This window comes from Acartia tonsa, chromosome 4, assembly GCF_053477335.1.
Source record: "Acartia tonsa isolate MP-2025a chromosome 4, ASM5347733v1, whole genome shotgun sequence".
Lineage (NCBI taxonomy): Eukaryota > Metazoa > Arthropoda > Copepoda > Calanoida > Acartiidae > Acartia > Acartia tonsa.
The window spans coordinates 46,336,575-46,355,868 of record NC_137263.1 but is presented as its reverse complement, the minus strand read 5'-3'; the positions used below and the strand labels follow the sequence as shown (position 1 = coordinate 46,355,868).

Below are 19,294 nucleotides of genomic sequence, written 5' to 3'. Positions count from 1 at the left end.
ATAAGGTGAATAGAAGGAAGAAAATACACATAAATCTGGTATAGTCCCTTTCGTGGCAACACACCTCAAGGGGCGATTCTTCGTATTTTTCACAGTAGCTTTTCTCCTATTTCTATACCCTGCGGGGGGCTCTAACCCTGCGGTGATTGCCCCAATTACCTAACCCGGTGGGGCAATCACCTAACCCAATAAAACCTAACCTAAAATATAAATAAAAAGCCATTTTAAAAGTCCCTTAAGGGGCGTTGCCACGAAAGGGACTATTCCCCAAAAATCTTTAGAATATATATCATGATGATGATGGTTCCTTGTGAATAATAAAACATATTTTATTGATAACCCAAACATAAATATAACTACAACAATATCATATTCATACATGTCCTTTCACTCTTAAGTCGTTTATAGTTTATTTGGCGTTCTGTTTGTTTATTTAAACTTTAATATTTGTCTTTAAAATCAAATATCTTAAAGAAATTCCATAGGATTAAGAATGAAATACAAATTTTTTCACTTGACCTTTACACATTTTAACAGTTTCTTTATTAATGACCATAACAGAATATTTTTATATGTTATTCCCAGTTTTTTTTGTTTGCTAAAATGGATCCTATCCAGTTTTTCTTCCTTACTTTGTAAAGGATATCTGAAAGGAAATATTGGTAATACTAATGCATTATCATTTGTTTTACAAGCCTTTAGGTACTCAATAAGGAAAATATCACAATCCCAACTTTTTAAAAAATGTAAAGATATTCTAAACTAATTTGAGCTATATTAAAAATTCCACAGCATCAGTCGTTATTTATATCACCATGATATTCTAAAACATAGATGGGTCAGGCAGGCCAGGGGGGCGAACGTTGTAGCTATGCTAATTATTAACATTTGAGGCTATTTTATCCGTGGCTATTATGTCATAGAATTCACAGTACACAGTATGTTCTGTGTGTTATGTATTTATAATATAAATAATAGATGCAGAATTATAAGATAATTAAGACTGGTGGTTTGCAGAATATTATTAATAAAACATCTATTATGTTATATTAATATCATGTACAATGAACCTAGTAATAGTGTCGGACTGATTATGACGTAAGAAAAAAATTAGCCAATGAGAGGCCACTGTAAGTTTTACCATTGGTCAATATTGGCCTCTCATTGGCTAATTTTTTTTCTTACGTCATAATCAGTCCGACACTATTACTAGGTTCATGTACAATATGTGCAATACGTACAGTATGTGCAGTATATGCAGTATGCACTTAACAAAGTTGTTAGTAGCAGCGGATTGTCGGTTTCATGACATCGCCTCTTCAGGGGCGTTTCATCGTATTTTCACAGTAGCTTTTGACTGTCCCGCAGGGTTAGATAGGTTTTTAAAATTATGTATTATAGACACTGTAAAAACCCGCTCTCTTTAAAGAATACTTTATTGCTTACATAAAAAAACTTTATGATAAAGGAAATTGGCGATTTAAATTCACTATAACGAACGTTAAGAAATATTACGAAAATTCTGTAAATTTCTGTACATTTTAGGGGAATATAAACCTAGAAATAAATTAATAAAAGAAGATATAGGGGAATTTTTGATGGTGTACTTATTATTAGCATATTTTTACTTCTTGTTATGCGGACATATTTGCAGTATCACAGCTACTCTATAGATAACTTGTTGTCCGTATGCCGTCTTCATAGTGTCTATCCGCAAGTCCAAGAAGGTTAACAAATATCTGGATTTCCAGAACGGCTTTGAAAAACAAAAATGGTTTTATTCTTATAATTGTACATTTTTTTTTATCTACGGAAAGCTTTTTATAATAAGATGCGATGAATAACTATTTTCTACAATGCTTTTTCCGGGGGTTGGGAGGGGGGGGGGGGGGGGTTGTGAACTAAATATTTTAACACCTTCTTGATGATTATTTTTAGACAGTCCCGAATGTATTAAAAGGAAGTGTTAAATAAATGTTTTAATTTACTTGAATGTGTAAATAAATGATTCATGAATGGTTCAAGGGTGAGGGGGAAGGGGGTGGATAATCTCTCTACACCCCCCCCCCCCATCTCAAGCCATCGATTCTCTTTCATTGACGGATTTAGAAAAAATAAAAATAAATTGCAAGATATTTCAAAAACCAGTTCCGAAACATCTTTGCTGCACTTGCTGAAAAATGAATTTGCTGCGCTAACTATGGAAATAAATTTTCTTGTTTGTAATTAATTATTGATGTGAATGGGAATTGTACTCTCTCCCTGGTGTACAATTAGAAAATATTATCTTAACAATAATATTCAATATCATCTTACTATCAGTTTTGCACAATAAATTTTCTTTTAGATTGAGAAAATGTTAGGGTCCTCCAGATCTATCCACTATTGCGGATGAATATAGTTTAAAGCAATTATCAAAATGTTTATGAATAAAACTAAATTTGCGGATTTTGAACAACATTTTGACGGATTTTTTCATCATTTATTTATTTCAGTGATATATAATCATCCTGTGTTATTATTATAAATACTAACGGCTGCGCCCCTAACATCTAGGGGCTCTGTACTCGAAGGGAAATGAAAGGGCAAAATAATAGCCTAAAACTTATTTATAAAAATAGAATATGCTAAAACCATCTCAGGTCCTATAAAAAGCTTCATTGTAAAGGGGAATCATATCGGTTTAGCGATTAGCGAGATCCTTTGCTACAAACAAAAAAACTTAATACTTTAACTGATCGGATATTTTTTTTACCGTAATTTTGTCCATTAGTAGAACAGGATGAAAAAAAGCTAAAATTTCTTAAATTAAAAGTTACAACAATATGTATGTTCTGTTTTTAAAATCTGCATTTACATTGTATTGACACGACTGACTGACAAACCATAGATTAAGAGAAGCTACGCTACTAAAACAACAAAACAAAAATATGCCACAGATGCAATAATGATCTGCCAAGATCAAATACAAAAACAAATAGTCCATGACGCACAGACTAGATGAAAGTAAATCTTATTGAAAATTGTTGACGTTTTTCTAATTATATCATTGAAAAATACTCAAAAACTGCTGCTTTAATCCTAGCCTTATCAGAGGGTCCTTATCTACAGGCGATTAAAAAAAAATTGCGTTGTACCTTAAATAAGATATTCTTATTCTATAGTAATACGGATTATACGTTAATGATTTATATTGTGAGCTCAGTGAAAAAAGTGTCTTTAAAAAGCCAGTTCTTATTATTAATATACACAAAAGACAGGTTCTTAAAAATTGATCTCAATTGTTACTAAAGATAAAAAAATTCTATCATCAAAAACAAAAGAGGAGGAAGAAAAAGATTTTTTTAACCTTTTTCTCTTATAATTGTCTTTTTCTTTAATTAGGACACTTTTAGGTGTTTTTTCGCGGGAGGGGGGTGGGGGGGGGGGGAATACTTTTTTCAAAGTTCCATACAAATTACCAAATATTTAATACTAGCGCAAAATATAGGAAAATATAGACACATTTTTGGATAAGAGAGAGTTAGAGCAATTATTTGGCATTGCTGAGTTAGAGCAATTATTTGGCATTGCTGAGTTAGAGCCACACCAGTGTGATTGCCAAAAAGACCAGTATACAATAAATTACTTTGTACAGTGGAACCATTTCTTTTGAGACAGACCAATGCCTTCAGATAACACAATCTAGTCATGCTGTTTATTTCTTATTTTAATTTGTGTGTGTCAAACCAATCGACTAGAAGCCACAGTTACTTAAATTGGTTACTGCTGCGTTACATATGGTCATATGGTTACATATTTGTTTCTGCTAATTAATTACAGCTGATTTCCTGAACATATCCTATCTTTTACTACAAATATAAATAATATAATAAAATAATATAATAATAATAAAGTAAGATGTCAAATTAAAGATCTTACTATTTTTTTGTTTATAATGGCAATTTTCTTCTTTTTTTATTGCGTTTTAGTACATTAAAACCGACTTAATCATTTTTAAAAAAAAAACTTAAATTATCTAAAAAATAAGAGGTCTACAAAAAAACCAATTGCATAGGTATCTAATTCTAAGTTTTACATCTACTACTTACTAAAAACACCGACTAGCTATCTTAAATAAAAAGCAAAAAAGTTAAGACGCCTTCTTTAGGTAACTTTATATGTATATCATAATGTCAAAAAATACAAAAAGGATGTTAAAAAGTGTCGTAATTTTATTTTTACTTTACAATGGAAGGTAAGCTATATATATATTTTTTTTGGGGGGTGGGGGCGAATTTAAATTTAGAAGGATGATCGTGCAACTCCATGGATAAAAATGTACACGCCCTTACCGTAAATATTTTCATTATGTCTATTGCGTCATTGAGGCAGGGAATAGTTATCAATCACATCGTATTATAGACAGCTTTTTGTGAATATTGAAATGAAAAAGTTTAAAATTAAAACCAGTTTTGTTAGACCCGAGAGGCCAAAGGTCCGGGCAAACAAACGCCCCCCTATAATAGTTATAAAACTTCCCAAGACCTATAAGAAGCTACATTGTAAAGGAGAACTATATTGGTTCAGAAATTGGCGGGGTCCTTCGGTACAAACAGACAGAAAAAATCACGGATATCCTGCTACTTTTATATAAGGACTGGCACCTACACCCCTAGAGGCCCTTAAGGAGGAGGGGGGTTGTAACTCAATCACAAACTTTCCCAAGACCTTTGAGAACCTAATTTGTAAAGGAGAACCTTATTGGTTTAGCAATTAGCAAGATCCTTCGGCACAAGCAGACAGAAAGAATCTCGGACATCCTTCTACTTTTATATAAGGACTGGCAGCTACACCCCTAGAGGCCCTTAAGGAGGAGGGGGGTTGTAACTCAACCACAATCTTTCCCAAGACCTTTGAGAGCCTAATTTGTAAAGGAGAACCTTATTGGTTCAGCAATTAGCAAGATCCTTCGGCACAAGCAGACAGATTGAATCTCGGACATCCTTCTACTTTTTATATACACTCGCAGCTCGCAGAGGCCTCAAGGGACCCTTGAAGGCGGCGGGGAGGGGGAATCAACTCCCAACTTTCAATTGTAGTTTTAAAAAGAAAAAGTTAAATAAATTCTACGGCGATTTCTCTTGTGTCGGTGTTAGTACCCTACCCCAAAATAGTTATTAAACACCCTAGGACCTTTGAAAAGCTACTTTGGTTCAGCAATTAGCAAGATCCTTCATTACAAACAGACAGATTGACACAAAAACATCCTGCTACTTTTATATCAGGATTATAAGAAGAAACGCATGCGTAGTTGAGATTGATAAACAAATAATATCACAAGGCACAAAAGATAAGAAATCAATAGATAACGTATTATTAAAAGCGAAGCTTTTCTATAGTTAGGGTCAGTCCCTCCATCCGAAACGGAAAGCTCTTTTCAAACCCTAAATAATAGAAGTAATAAAAGTTTGCATTCCATGTTCCTCTACTTCTTATTCTATAATTATACAATATACATCCATAAATCACGGAGGAGGGAACATTAAGCTGTTTATTTCACTAATCCCCAAAGTTTTATAATAACTTTTTCTTATTAGTTGGCCCAACATCTGTGGGGAAATTTATTTAATTTTAATTGGTCAAGTGTCCAAACGTTTCAACCATTCATTTACATAAATTTATTGTGCATTGCCTTATCTCTCTAGATCTCTCTGTCTATAAATACTATTTAATTGTATTTCTTGGAGCAAATTTAGTTAGGTAATTTTTTGCCGTTTTTTCCCAGGCAAAATAGTGAATTTTAAAATTAATGTTTACTTATAGTTTCTTTATGAATAAAGAGTTTAAAACTTTAAAATTGTCTTTATGCAGTTATTAACCTATGAGAGCTACCCTGTAGTAAAGGAGACCCATTTCGGTTCAGCGGTTAGCGAGATCCTTCGGTACAAACATACAGACAAAAAGATAGACAATAAAAATCCTGTTACTTTATTATAAGAATTAAAATTAGCTTATTTTTTGTTTTGTGTTAAATTTGTTAACTTTTTATTTTTGACATTGAAGTATGATAAATGCTAACACACGTTCAGTCTCGCCACGTATACAGAGATACGTCAATAAAAGATAATCTATTTTCCAGTATGGCGTCGAAACCGTTTAATATCCCCTCGATAAGAACCGGTTCTAAACCATATTGAAAATCATGTACCGTATAGTATTATATCTAATTTTATACGAATATAAAAATGTACAATCAAAATATTAAAACCAAGTACAAAAAAGAAGAAATTTTTGAGGGAATTTTATTTTATCATAAATTTATCTATCCCTGTCACCCTGTGGGCTGTGTCTGACTTTTTCAGTCTACAAATACAAGTTTTATTTTTTAAAATGGCTGAAAAAGCGTTATTTGACATCAGAAATTATAAAAGAGTAGTGTTTCATTATTTTTTTAAACACCTTCCTTTTATTTTTTAATTTTTTTTTCAGTAGTGTATATTTGTAGTACGGTTTTTTTGACTAAATTTGTTTCAATTAAATAGATTACTTGATTAATTATTTAATTTTTTTTTTAAAGGTTTTACTAAGCTCTGTATAGATAAACTTAGTAATGGTTTATCGGTAAATTAGCAGCTTTGCCTCCTAGAGGCCTCGCGTGGCACTTGAGAAGGGGGTGAGGAGTTGGTTCCCCTTTTAAGTTAAGTTTTAAAAAGAAAACAGTTTTTTTGGTGGCTGTCATTTTACCATATCTAATAAGCGGTTAGCGAGATCCTTCGGTACAATAGGACAGATAGATAGACAGACAGACATTATGTTACTTATGTGTAAGGATTAAAAAGATTGCTTATTTATATAGTTATTTTGTTTTTTATTCAAGGTTAGTTTTGGCTCAAATTTACTATGAACTTCAAAGATTAACTATATTTATTTTAATTGACGAATAAGATCTTCTACTCCTGAATAATGTAGTCCTTGTTTGTTACGAAACTTGCATGTATTTAATAACAACGAGACAAGTTTGATTTTGCCCAAATCAAGTTTTTTTTAATCATTTAGATGAAAGATAGTTTATAGTAAAAATTGTACAGTACAGTTAAGAACATCAAGGACGACCAAGGGCATTATGGAGTCGCAATGATAATCAAACATAAGAATACAATTTTAAACAAAATAAAGACCCTAATTTTAGAATAGATTTATTTTCAAAAATTTATGAAACGTAATTCATTAACATGTGTATTTTAAAGTACACTAAAATATCGAACGAGTATTGAATAAAAAAATAGATAAACTAAATAAATATTAACAGTTTAATCAGCATAAAGGGAAACTTTGTGGGTTTATTATTTCTTTTAGAGTGTCAGAACTGAATAAGTAAAATATAAAGCCTAAACAGAATGGTAAATAAATTTGTTGCAAAACTGCTTATATAAAGAATACTGTTCAAGGACATACTTACATTCTTAGGACTAGATTATAGAGTTGTTCCGCTTATAACGTTGTGCCTTGTTGTTATAGGAATCAGAACTCCAAAAATCAAATGAATAGGATGATTATATCATACAAAAAGATTTTGTTTAAGAGCTATCCGTTACGGACTGGTGGACGGACGGACCAACCATAATTATAGAAAAGCTTCGCTTTAATAAAAATAAAAAATGTTTACCTTAATTACCCATTAGAATTCTGCCATAATTGTAAACATTCCAAAATATTTTTTGTGTGTCTCTTGTTTTGTAATATGGTATAATATATAATATGTGTAGCAGCTAAGCAAGTTGTAGTTAAGTATAGCTGACAATGACGCTTTTGCCTTTTAAACACTTTTTCTAACTTGAAAATATGTATGTAATTACGTACACTTTTTTCATATCACAACATTTTTAATCACCTTTTATTTAATTTTTATAACTATTTTCAATAAAAATCTTCTCTATGAACACTACATGCTTTGTAATGTTTTTAAATCACCATTTTTTTGTGAAAACTAAGTAAATTTAGATCAGGTTTAGGGGATTTTTTGGACAACAGGTTTTATTGCATTGAGAAGAGTGTTTACACTAAGTTGTTTCAATACACACACACACACACACACCACAGCTCCGTACTCGATCACTGTTAAGTTCCTTTCCACATTATAAAAAGAATTATTAGGAGAGAGAGTGTAAACACATGGAGGGGTGGAGGGGGGGGGGGGGGTAAATTTGATTAATGGGGAACGTGAAATGAGGGGAAGAAAAAGAAAAAAAGATGTAGTTAGAGGGGGGAAGGATGGGGCTAGGCCTTGCCATGCGCTATCAACTGCTTGTATCCATGCAAATGGGGGAATAGTACAGAGAGAGAGAAAGGGAGAGAAAGGGAAAATGCGTGAAAAGGGGGAAATGTAAATAGAGACAGAGAAAGGAAGTAAAGAAGAGACAGACGGACGGATGATATTATTGTGAACGTGGAATGTTCTCTAATATAGGGATAGAGAGAAAGAGAGAGAGAGAGAGAGAAAGAAAGAGAGGGGGGGAGAGAGAAAGAGAGGGGGAGAGAGAGAAACTTTAAAGCAGACTCTCATATTTCTCTTTTTTTCTACATTATATATATGATATACATGTACTAGATATCGATGATATTGAGAGAGAGATAAAGAGAGAGAGAGAGAGAGAGAGAGAGAGAGAGAGAGAGAGAGAGAGAGAGAGAGAGAGAGAGAGAGAGAGAGAGAGAGAGAGAGAGAGAGAGAGAGAGAGAGAGAGAGATAGAGAGAGAGATAGAGAGAGAGAGAAATGAGAGAGAGAGAGAGAGAAAGAGAGAGAAAGAGAGGGAGAGAGAGAGAGAGAGAGAGAGAGAGAGAGATAGAGAGAGAGATAGAGATAGAGATAGAGATAGAGATAGAGATAGAGAGAGAGAGAGAGAGAGTATAAATGATGATTGTGTACATTTCTTTATAATCTATCTGGCGACTGCATCTATATCAAGTCAACTACGTATGTATGTACAGTTTTCACAAGGGAGAAATCAGCTTTAAGCAATCCTGGTAGCGTGGACAGCATCTAAACAATTATCCTATAGTTTAAACCTTAAGTCTTAACGTCACATACTAAATAACTAATGCTCGAATTCTAGAGGCTTAAAGGTATTTTTTTGGCTATAACAATTCTTATATATTTTTTTAGCGGCTGCACCTTTAGTATCTAGGAGCTTTGCATTGAAATAATAGCATCTATTCTAGAGCTATTAAGAACCTCTGTTAAGCTTCCTTAAAATGTAAAACTCTGTCGGTCCATTGGTTAAAGGACAAAAAAACTTTATTACTGTATATTATAGGATGTCTGTACAATTAGGTAAAATTGATTGTACAAAATGTAAAAAATCGAGGATCTTCAGGAATGGGACAATAGGCGATAAATATAAGTAATAGTGGAAATAGAACCACTCTTCATTTTGATTGAAATATTGGTTGAAATGTTGGGACAATGTAACACTGTACAGACCAATCATAAATCAACTTAGGCTACCAAGGTTTTCAACTCAACAAACGGCAGAGTATAGTTGACAGTCCATTGTCCGCTCTTTAATAAAATAAAGTTTTGATCTGTGAATTTTATTTAGACTAAAATAAAAAAAAATCTGAAAGTGTGAGTAGATTGAAAAATAATTGATTTTAATGACTGGGAGCATACAGGAAGATAAAACTCGAATACTGGCAATTAAATTATGGTATATTGATATAATATCCAGGGCTCGGCAGCCGTGCTTTAGCCTCAGCTAAATCGTCATAATATAACCATAAAAATTTAGGATGTCTACTACTGTTCCTAAACAGACAATCCATTTTTTAGAAAAATAAATATTTGTCACACTAGTGAGTTATAGTTTGATGCTGAGGCGCGGCTGAGGCGCGGCTGCCGAGCTCTAATGATATGTCTTGCAGCCGGCGTGCTACCGACAATATTATGTTTCCAGCTACTGTCTATTTTTCATAACATAAAAATTTATGATTTTGACAAAACATTTTATTTTTAAAAAGAGTAATTAAAATTATAATGCTACACATTCGATGGTAGTTGGGTGAAGGTACAGCCAGCTTACACTGCATCATACTAAAGACGTTTACATTGTTTAAGGAGGGCAGAATGCAGTCTTTCCCAAACAGATGCAACTCATAATCATACATACATGGAATTACAAGAAAAGGTTTGTTGTCTAGAGGATGTTACTTTGAATTTAAATGTCTCACTATAAAAATATTCAAATCTAGGTGGATTTTAACTATAGAACACTAATCTAAAATAAAATGTCTTGTTTTGATCCAATGATTATTTTTAGGGATCTAAAGGGATAAAACAATGGGCAATAAAATGATGTATATTCCTAATGATGTTACACAAATTATCCCTTATGTAGGTTACCATTAGTGGTTAATATGTTTTGACACTCTACTTAATGAATCAACCAATCAAAATTCAATAAAATTCCTTAAAGTTGTTAAGCCAACAAATAAGAAAAAGTTATTTTAAAACTTTGGGGACTAGTGTAATAAACAGCCAAATGTCCCCTCCCTCCTTTATCCATGTTATCACGAGCGTACAGCAAATAGTGACAGAGAAAGAGAGAGGGGGGATAATGGGCTGTTTATTACACTAGTCCCAACAGTTTTATAAAAACGTTTTCTTATTCGTTGGCTTAAAAACCTTAGGACTTCAGTAAATTTTGATTGGTTGATTTATAAGTTCAGTGTTCAAACATTTAAACTAATAATTTTAATCTACAGAAGGGGTGATTTTGTGTATCAATATTGGGGATGTACATCAGTTTATCGACCATTGTCTTATCCCTTAAGATCCCTGGTGGCATCCAACATATCTACCGTATGTGTGTTGTGAAATGATACTCTTATAAGATTTTCTGGTCAGCTGAATTTGAGTTTCTGATTGTGTACAATATTTACTATTAGCTAAAAAAGCTTCAAACTTCCAAAAAAATAAAAATATGAAAAATTAAAATTTTGAATGTATAATGTATAAATTGTTATACATTATATCGCTTTTCCCTTTGACCGGAGTAGCTGAAAGTAGCTTTGGGTTATAGTTGGGTTATCTGCTGTACAACTTCGGAAATTAGAGAAGAAATGGTCAATCAATTTTCAGTTGATCGATTTTCTTTGGTTTCCACGTGGAGGGAGGGGACATTGGACAGTAAATTATTCTGGTAACCAAAGTTTAATAAATTCGTTCTCTAATTAGTTACCTTAAACACTTGCACTTGAGGACTTATTTTCAACTGATACTTTTAATCTGAAGAAAATATAATTTTGTTTGTCATAAAGGGGATGTACAACAATTTATCGTTTATTGTCTTATCCTTAAGATTCCTGGGTTTCCAGAATTAATCAGTTACACCTTCAAATTTACCTTCTTCTACTACCTTTTATCCAGGAATCTAAGGGATAAGACAATGGACGATAAACTGATGTACATCCCCAATGATGATACACAAAATTGACCCATCTGTTGATTACAATTAGTTGTTTAAACTTTTGGACACTCGATTTAATAAACCAACCAATCAAAGTTCAATTAAAGTCCCCAAAGTTGTAGAGCACACAAATAAGAAATCATTATTATATTTTTTTGGGAATAGTGATTTAAACAGACCAATGTCCCCACCCACCTTGCCTTTTAAAGCGAAGATTTTCTATAATTAGGGTCGGTCCGTATGTAACGGATAGCTCTTTTCGTTTATAATTGTCCTATCGATTTTAAATTTTGCATGATGATTCCTATAGGAGTTAGGTACGAGTTAGAAAGCAAAGCAACTCTTTATTCGTTACCAGAAAGTCCGTACGTCCAATTTAAACATGTTAATTCTTAACTTTTTTACCATTAAATTTTTATGTGACAAAATTATCCGATTGGTCTGATTTTTGGAACATTGATTCCTAGGACAACAAAGTAAATTGTTATAAACGAATCATCTCTATAATCAAGTTATAAGAAAGTCCTTAAACAAATCCTGTATTTAAGCAGTTTTTCATCCGATTTACTTACAATTTTGTTTCGTTCGACTTTTATACATTTATATTCTGATTATTCAGTTCTGACACTATACAAGTGTTAATGTTCGTTTGTCCTACTGTTTCAGAGCTTCGCTTTTATGGATGTTGTCATCCTTGTTATAATACTTTGACTGTTATTTAAAGCTTAGGTTCTCTCTCTTGATTGATGCAGGTACGACCAAGGAGGCCTCTATATTTAGAAACTAACTTTTGACAGGGTGGAGGCCGGTGGAAGCATTTTGTTACTTTTTTTTTATAAGGATATCTAATAATACGAATGATATTTTTATAAGCGTTTGGCGTTGTAGGTTCGAACACTAATAGAACAGATGAATTGGACCATTGAAACGATTAAGTGCTTTTTAAAGGAAGCTCTCATCTGCCCCCTTCGAACGAAGAGTACCTTAATGCGAGAGGCAATGCCACTACTGTATCTATATATTCCATGATCATTATCCTTATTATAAAGAAACAGGATCTTTGTGTTTGTGTCTGTACCGAAGGATCTCGCTAAACGGTAAACCGACCTGGTTCTCATGTACAAATGTAGCTTTTCAATGATGGGTCCTGGGAAGTTTTATAGCTATCTTTGAGAGGGTATAACCATACTTCCAAGTGAAATCGCCCAAAAAACAAAAATATCACTATCGCCACCTAGCAGACTTTAAATATTTTTGATTAACATTTTACTTGCCGCTAGAGGCCTCTAGGGGCGTAGTTGCTAGTTTATAAAATATAAAGTTTATCCATTACATTTCTTTTTTTGTATTTATAACTTTTCATAAGAGTAATAGACGTTTACAACTTTGTTGATCAGAAAAATTACTTTAAAAACATATAATGAAGTAAATACTACTTTAAAATAGAGCATCATAGCATTATTTAGTACTAGACCCTACGCCATAGAGGCCTCTAGTGGCCCTTTAAATCAGCTGTTTCTTATTCTTGTTTCTACGATAAATTTTATAAACCTTCTTAGAGCCTATGAGAAGCTACCCTTTAAAGAAGAACCATATCGGTTCAGTGGTTAGTGAGAGCTTTCGGTACAATCAGACAAAGAAACAGACAGACAGAGATCCTGTTACTTTATTGTAATGATTGTGTTTATAAAGCCCGTCTACAGGCTGCACTACAATGGAAGTCATTATACTTGTTTAAGTCTACCTCACAGCTGCTTGGAGTAACTTCCAAATTCCCAAGATTTTTAAAACTGGTTCATACAACAAATTGAAGCGATGCTTTTCTATACTTAGGTTCGATTTAATATTTAAGCATGGGTTAATTATATGATAAATATCCACTTTGTATAGTTGTTTCATCATAAACCTACACAACCTATGTTGCAAAACAACTCAAACATTTTGTGTAACAAATGTCAGATTTGTGTTGGCTTTTTTATATCATTGGTCTCAGTACACGGGGCGCAGCTACTCTAAATATGTTAGTTGACTACGTAAATTCATAAAAGTTTTGTTTTTAAAATATATTTGAAATTTCCAAATAATTTCATTTAAATTTTGTTAAAAACATAACCTTAGACATTACAATTTCTCTTTTAAATTGAAGCTTCATATAGGTCCCTAATAAAACTTTTTTAGGGGCAGGTACCTCTATACTCCTAGGAGAAATTACCACTTCTCAAATCTTAAAATTAAATTATATATGTTTATGAACATTGAGATTTTCTCAAGATTAAATCTATGGCTGCTGTTGTTAAAAAGGCAATAATAATAATAATAAAGGGATAGGACAATGACCGTTAAATTGATGTTTATCCCCAATGATGATACTCAATATTAACCCTTCTGTAGATTACAGTTACAAAACATTTGGACTCTCAAATAAAAGTACCTAAAGTTGATAATCCAACAAGAAAGAAACATTTATAAACAAGGATGACAACATCCATAGAAGCGAAGCACTGAAACGGTAGGACAAACGGACATTAACACTTGTATAGTATCTGAACTGAAAAATCGGAACATAAATGTATATAAATGTCGAATCAAAATTGTAGGTAAATTTGTTGAAAAACTGCTTAAAAACAGGATAATGTTTATGGACATACTTACATTTTTGGACATTGGATTATAGAGTTGCTTCGCTTATAATATTGTTCTTTGTTGTCCCAGGAATCAATATACCAAAAATCAGATCAAACGGATAATTAAAACCCTTGAAAATTTGTTGTTTAAAAGGTAGAAAAATCAACTTGTTTAAAATGGACGTACGGACATTCTGGTAATGATTATAGAGTTGCTACGCTTTCTAAATCGTACCCAACTACTACAGGAATCATCATGCAAAGTTTGAAATCGATAGGACAATTCTAACATGCCTAAATTAACGAATAAAAGCTATCTATCTCGGACGGACGGACGGACGGACGGACGGACGGACCGACCCTAATTATAGAAAAGCTTCGCTTTTAAAAAAACTTTGGGGAATAGTGTAACAGCTCAATGTCCCCTTCCTCCTTGAATAAAAAGCCTGTCAATTTTGAATGGCTTTTCATGTCTTCTCATTTCTAGTTTAGGATTATAATTTATAACAGTATAGTTTGTAGATGTTGTCAATACGTTTATTTTTAAATGACTATAATCAAGCCACAGCGCAATCCAAAAGTCTTATACGCAGCTGCAATTATCTACAATGTTACGAGTCTTCTCATCCGCTAATAGCCGTTAAAGCTTATAGGGATACGCTAGCTGCCAAAAATGTTGAATGAAGTAAAAAAAAATTAGTTGCTGCGTCCATTGTTTATCTATAATACAAAGTAGAACGATGTCTGTCCGTCTGTCCGTCTGTCCGTCTGTCCGTCTGACCGTCTGTCCGTCTGTCTGTCCGTCCGTCCCTTAAGATCTCGGTAACCACTGAACCGATCGGATTCTACTCTTCAGGGTATATACCTATTGGTCCTGTGGTGGTTTTAAGCTATTTTCTAGGGGGGTGGGACACCCCCAACCCCCCCAAAAACAAAAAAATCCCCCCCCAATTTTTTTTTTTTTTTTTTTTTTTTTTTTTTTTTTTTTTTTTGCAAAAGATTTCCTTGGTCCTTTGTTCAAAAATATTTTTTATTCCAGCATTTATTTTGAATGAAAGAATAGCAACATTCTCTCACTAAAAACAATAAATATTAATTTTTTACGAATTTCGCCTTAATTTTTTTTATCACCTCTTGGGGCAAAGCCCCTAGAGGCTAGGGGCGAAGCCGCTAGTATATACTAAAGCAATATTTTTCTTTTTTGTAGGGATTTAAAGGGATAAGACAATGGCTGATAAATTGATGTACATCCCTAATGATAATGCACAAAATTACCCCTTCTTTAGATTACAATTAGTGCTTGTAACGTATGGACAATCGACTTAATTAATCAACCAATCAAAATACAATAAAGGCCCACAAAGTTGTTAAACCAACGAATAAGAACATAATTATAAAACTTTGAAGACAAGTAAAATAAACAGCCCAATGTCCTCTCCCTCCTGGTTTTTTTTCTCTTACCTGTTGAAAAAAATATTAACTGTGTTTTTATCTTTGTGACATCAAATTTATTTTGGTTTTCCAAATATATGTTAAAATCAGTAAAAAAAAACGCAGCAATAAAGCAGTTGCTCTGGATGTTATATACTTTAAAATGCTCCATAATGATGGGAATGTTCACAAGGTTTAGCTTTAATAGCAGCTGAGAAAATTCTTATTTCCCCCAAAGGTTTTACGGACTGACGGACGGATAAAGTGAAATATAAATTGAAAATTAAATTAATAAAGTTACTAATACAAGAAAAGCAGTAAGATTATTACAGTAAAGGAAAAGAAAACTTTGTCTACATTAAAACATAAATACTTAAAGGAGACGATGCTATATAGAACACACTATACTAGTTAACATGAAAGCGAGTCTCTGAAACGGAATGGACGTTCTGGTAACGATAACATATTTGCTATTCTTCCTAAATCGTACCTAATTGTTTTGGGAATAATCATACAATGTTTGAAATCGATTGGATAATTCTAACCTGTTCAAATTAACGAAAAGAGCTAACGTTCCCGAAGGGACGGATCGACGCTAATTATAGAACACACTGTACTAGTTAACAATTAATTTATTAGTTAAAATAAACCTCTCAATTCTACCACCACATACATAAACCACAAGTAGTAAAGTATGGTCAAAATATTATGTAATATTAATCATAAATTGTTCCTTGTAATATATAATACAATGCAGTACGATGATTATCCGTCTGTAAGAAGCTTAAGATCTCAGTAACCACTGAACCGATTGGGCTCTGCTCTTCAGGGAATATACCTACTGGTCCTGTGATGGTTTTAAGCTATTTTCTCGGGGGGTGGGACACCCCCAACCCCCCCAAAAAATGAAAAATGAAAAATTACTGTTTCTTTTTAAATCTAAAATACAAAAATTAGATTGATCAAACCTCTTGGGGCAAAGCCCCTAGAGGCTAGGGGCGAAGCAGCTAGTTTATCATAAATGGTTTCTTGTAATATATATTACAATGTAGTACGATGTCTATCCGTCTGTATGAAGCTTTAGATCTCAGTAACCGCTGAACCGATTGGGATTTACTTTTTAGGGAATGTAGCTACTGGACCTCTGGTGGTTTTAAGCTATTTACTTGAGGAGTTGGACACCCCCACAAACAGAAACAAATAAAGGGTTTGAAGCCTCCTCCTCTCCAATTTTTTTTACGAATTAGAAAACTTTACACCTTCAATTATTTAATGATTTTGAAATATTGGTTATTAAAATATGATCATGAAAAAAATATATTGTCTTTTATCGAAACTATTTTTCTTCTTCTCTATACTTTCCTTTTTACTTTGTACTGTGCTTTAGTACTAATAGGTGTTTCAGATCTAGAGGGTTTTTACCCAGGGATCTAAAGGGATAAGACAATGGCCGATAAAATGATGTACATCCATAATGATGACACATTAAGTTACCCTCTGTATATTAGAATTAGTGGTTGAAACGTTTGAACACTCAACTTTAAAAACCAACCGATCAAAATTCAGTAAAATTCCCTAAAGTTGTTAAGCCACTGAAAAATAAAAGGTTATTATTAACCTTTCGGGACAAGTGTCATAAACAGTCCATTGTCCCCCCTATCTCTGGTTTTTACCACAACCTTTTAAACCAGTAGCGTTTTTATACATCTTTGTATGTAATTGATTTGTTGTTATTAAAAGTCAAATGATATCTAGATTCACACAATATCGCTTTGGACAGTTCTGTGCGTCTTCCTATTAGTTTTTAACAGAAAATGCTTTCAAATTTCTGAGCCTATTGAAAGATAAGTGAATTATTGACATTGCCTGCAAAAAAATTAAATCTAGTAAGTATTAATCATATAATCTTAAACACCCTTTAAAATGCTTTGCCATTTTCTTTGTATGTAATACTTATCATCCAGTTTCTATTACATTTTTTATGTAATTTATTGTCTCAGCGCCGCGCTACTTTGTTTTTCTTGTTTTGTGTTATTCTGTCGCATACAAAAGGGAAATACAGTTATACCCCAAAGTTGTGCAGAATAGTTATTTATCGCATATTTATATAGAGAGTTTTCCGCGGATAGAAAATACAAAAGTTATAGGCTTGATTCCAGTTTTCTTGGCCCTGAGAGTCCGAAAAAACAACCCCTCAGCCCATCCACCCAGACGATTGATATGAATCATCTAAAACAAAATTTTAAGTAATTTGTGCGATATCCTCACCTCCCTTCGATCTTCGAGAAGCCCTCAAGTTTCCTAAGGGTGAACTCGCTAGTGTAGTATCGTGTGTTTTGTAACCTAACCTAACATTTATCATAATGGACTTTGATCCTAAATCATGCATATTAAACGTGAGACAATCATAAATAGATAAATAACTTGTTAAAATCAAATGTTTCTTTTTGTCTAGGGGCTGCTATTCAGCCAATTAATTGCAATTGAAAATGCCGCAAAATCTAATATTCTGTTGGAGTAAGGTTGGAGTAAAGTTTGGGTAAGAAGTGGAAGAAAAAAGAGATAGGGTTGTGGGGAAATTTTCCTTTAGTATTGTTTTTCAGAATCACCCTGTTTTTTTGTCTTTCTTTAAGTTGAAACTTTGTGAGACTCTGGCTGGGATTGTTCATGTCTCTCATGGGCAACCAGTGGACTCCAAATTCTGGCTTAGCCTGGAGTTCGCTTTATTTATTATTGCAGCACAGTTAGTCTATACCAATCATCTCATTTAAACCTAGTGCTTAATTAAGTAAAGTAAGTATATTCAAATCATATTGTTTAACAAATATTTATAGCAAGACTACTCTATAACTGCTGTCCGTCAGTTCCTAGTATTATTCTGGTAGGATACCACACTAGTTGTAAATAAAAAGCTTAAAGAACGTGTCCTAACTTTTGTGAATTTGTTTTAACCCATTCGTGACGAGCTCCTAAAGTTAAAAGTTTTGATTCACAGAATTCAAAAAGTAAGGTTGTAAATTAAAGATCTTACTATTTTTGTTCATAATGACAATTTTCTTCTTTTTTTTGTTGTGTTTTAGTACCTTAAAACCAACTTAATTAAAAAAACCTTAATTACTTCAAAAATGAGAGGTCTACAAAAAGAACGATTGCATATCTAAATTTTATGGATCATTTTACATCTACCACTTTCTTAGAGCAACGACTAGCTATTTTTAAAAAATCACAAAAGTTAGGACACGTTCTTTAACAATAAATTTGTGAGACTTTTGGTTGTCTATATCTACTAAAGAGGAAATGAAAAACTTTTCCTCTTTATTTACAGAATAAGAATATTGTATGTAAATATGTAAAATAAGATCATTTACTGAAGAGTCTTGAAGAGAATTACTTATTACACACTAAGAAATAGAGAATACTTCAAATACAATATATACATCTTACTTAATAAAAACAGTAAATATGACAGTGACGTGCACAGGAGAGAAAGAAGGGGGGGGGGGGATGTATGGAAATTTCATAACGTAGGGTTGAATGTGATGCTGTGAGTATTGGTGCAAAAAATATGACGTAACCAAAAAAATTAGCCAATGAGAGGTCACTATAAATTTTACCATTGGTCAATAATGGCCTCTCATTGGCTAATTTTTTTTGTTACGTCATATTTTTTGCACCAATATTCACAGCATCTTGAATGTTAACAATAATTTTTATAGCTAAACCCCACTAATAACCTCTCCCCCATCTCAACAAAATTGTCAAGGTGCTGTCAGACATCTTATCTTAGCCTTTCC

At 32.9% G+C, this 19,294-nt stretch overlaps 1 protein-coding gene across 1 annotated transcript in view; it reads right to left on the bottom strand.

Moving 5' to 3' along the window:
• The window catches only part of LOC145317430 (uncharacterized), a 37,391-nt gene extending 29,260 nt beyond the window's left edge, over nt 1-8,131 (bottom strand). Inside the window, exon 1 of the mRNA XM_080158517.1 lies at nt 7,649-8,131. The gene's annotated coding sequence lies outside the window, so the exon portion shown is untranslated. The remainder of the gene's footprint in view (nt 1-7,648) is intronic.
• Between the last annotated feature and the right edge of the window lie 11,163 nt (nt 8,132-19,294).